Here is a 3,222-nt window from a genome sequence, read left to right on the forward strand (position 1 = left end):
AGTTATTGATTTAGGTGTCCATTTTTTATTTAATCTTTTATCCCATGTAGTTTTATCTTTATTGTATTGTTCATAGTTTTCATTATAATATTTTGGATTTCAATTTTTTGGGTTTTTTACTCCTGATGTGCTAGGTTTTTCATCCATGTCTACGTCTCCTGTATTTATTTCTAGATTCTTTGTATTATCTATGTTTGCTAAAAGTTCCGTATATGTTTCGCTTGTTTCCGAATGTTGTTCATCTAGATTATCGTCATTTATTTCATCAATTCTTATTTCGGGTAGATTATTTTGGCTATTTTCTTCTTTCTCTTCTTATTCATCTTCTATTTGTAATTTTTCTTTAAATTTAATTATCTTATTTGCTAATTTTGTTTTTTGTTCTTTTTCTTTTTGTTTAATTTCATACATTTCTTTTAATATTGCCAACTCTTTTTCTAGTTATATTATTTTAGTATTTTTAACTTCTTCTAATTGTTGTACTTCCTTTTTTGCTTGTTGCTTTATTTTCTCAATTTCCGTTCTTCTATCTATTTCTTCATTTTCTTTTGTTATTCTTATCATAGCAGTTAAACTATCTTCTACTTTTACCGTTTATTTTTCTAACATTAAATTTAGATTGTCACCTATTTTCTTATATCTTCTTCCTAGATTAGAAAATATTATCTTTATTTTTATCCGTCATAGTTTTCATATGTTTTTTCATCTATTGCATATTCTTCTTTATTCATTTATGAGTTGTGTTGTAGTGTATATTCTAAGCTTTCTATTTGTATTTGTAGATATAAAATAGTTTTTCTTTGTGCTATTATAGATTTTTTACAAATTCTTGCAAATATATTACTATTAAGTCTATTTTGCCTATGTCTCAATTCTTGTCTTTTTGCTATAATTATTTCGTTAAGTTTTTGTCTATATTCTTCATTCTCGTTATTCATTGTTTCTTTAAGTATTGAATATATTTACATTCTATTTTAGATATATTATCTATCAATTGATCTAATTTTACGTTATCAATTTTTTGTGATATTTAGTTGTTTATATTCCGTATATAATTTGTTTAATTTTCTTCTTATTTTTCTTAACTTTCTACTAGTATGTTTCTTACTATGTTTCATATTATCCATGGCAATAATTGTGCATAACATGATGTGGCAGCATATAAGATCCCTATTACGACCCTAACCTATTTCAGTTGGTAAGTGATTTCTTTAGATGTTGCTTGGTGCTTAGCCACTGCAAATAAAGGAAAATAAGATTGTTTCAATGTGCCAATTTCGAGATCCATGTTCTTCTAGTCCCTAATCATCAATGGCTTCACAACAAGATATGATTTCAAACTTTAAGAAAATTTTCTCATTGCAGTAGTTTCAAGTGAGTAAGAATCAAGGAGAAGAAGTAATAATTGGAACATCACATTTTGCTTCTGAACATTATTGTGGGCTTTGAATAGTTTTGAATCATATATTAATTGCATTCAATGAGTATAGAATGACACGCAAATGCGAAAAAATATATTTACATGTTCATGGAAAAAGATCTTTTCATTCGGTTCAAAACAAAATAAATAGTAATAACAATTCCATTAATCATCAATCCAATATAGGGAAGAATCATATTTTACCACTCATGCACTAAGATTATAAATAACATGGGGTTCTCCTTTGTACATCATAAGAAAAACAAACCATTAGCATAACGAAATTTTGATATTTAATGTCATCTTACTGCTAAATACAAAGAACATCTTTTTTTATATTCAACCTTCTGCTCTATGATGTAAGAAAACTTCCATCTCCTGAACATGTGAGGAATTTGTCCTTATGAGAGACTATGATGAATATCTACTAGAGATGGACGAAGAAGTTTCTAACTCCATAGATCACAATGTGGAATATAAAATGTTATTGTTCTTTTTGTGGAGTAAATTGCATTAAATATCCTAGATTTCATTATGTTAAAGGTTTGTTTTGCTTATGGAGTACAAACAAAGACCCTCTGATATTTATTATCCCACTACAAGAAGAGTAAGATATCTTCCTTCCCTAAATTCCATTGATGATGAATATACCCATTATTACTATTAATTTGAATTTTAATCGTATGAAAATAAGTATAAAAGATTGATTAGTATTATTCGGCTAAAGATGAATTAACCAAGGAGACACTAGTTTTTAGCTCTTGGCTCAAGCTAATCATCCAGAGAGATTAAAAGAGCACCCGATTTGTTATATCTACTACTAGATGAAGGACTTTGCATCGAAAGAGCTATACATTTTTGTAGATACTCATGATAAAAGATTCATAGTGCATTTATTGTAAGAATGACGATATTTTATCTCATTGTGGAACGACTTAATAAGCGTTTCGGAAAAAAACATTTATAACTTGATAGAAGTGAAAGGAAAATTAGTAGTCATTGATCATTCAAGATGGTATGTGGAAGATATGAATTTGAGCATTTTTCAGAGGTTTGAACCCAAAGAATGGGTGAAGCAAAAGATCATATATTCTGAGGAATTTTATTCTAGTTTGTCGATGTGCTTCCTGGGTTGCTTTTGTGGTAGTTTACCTGATGGGGAAATAATTTTCTTATCTCACAAATAAAATTTGATTATATTTTAGGATATGAAGAAGAAGAGTAGGTGACATATTAAAATCACATATCGTAAAAGGTGGAGATAAGTGGCATCTATAGTAGGTGAAAAATTAAAATCATGTATCTTAAAAGGTGGAGATCATTGGTAACTACATTTTGAAATTTATTGAAGTATAGCTATTCTTCTTTTTGGTATAAATTCTTATTGTAAACATTATTGTTTCTTGTTCTCTATCTCCCTCACCCACTCTTTCTCTCAATATATATATATATATATATATATAGATAACTTAACTTTCACTTTTTATTGTCGAGTAAAATAAAGAGATTTAATTGGATTTTCAATTCTTGATTATCAGTTTTCTCATTCATATATTTATTTTGATTCCCCGAGTCTGTCAGAGATTAATTTAAAGTGTGCTTAACTATTATATTTTACTATATATGTTCATATAAAGTTATTTAACTAGGAGGGAAACGATAAAACATATGTCATTGATATTCAAAAGGATTACATGATATATCAAGAGACCACATCAACAATTATCAAATTTTAGCTATGATGACTAAAGAGATAATTCAAGATGATTTCTGGGTGACCAATAATAAATAGATGAGTATGA

This window comes from Solanum tuberosum, unplaced genomic scaffold (genome assembly GCF_000226075.1).
Source record: "Solanum tuberosum cultivar DM 1-3 516 R44 unplaced genomic scaffold, SolTub_3.0 scf00074, whole genome shotgun sequence".
NCBI classification, from domain to species: domain Eukaryota; kingdom Viridiplantae; phylum Streptophyta; class Magnoliopsida; order Solanales; family Solanaceae; genus Solanum; species Solanum tuberosum.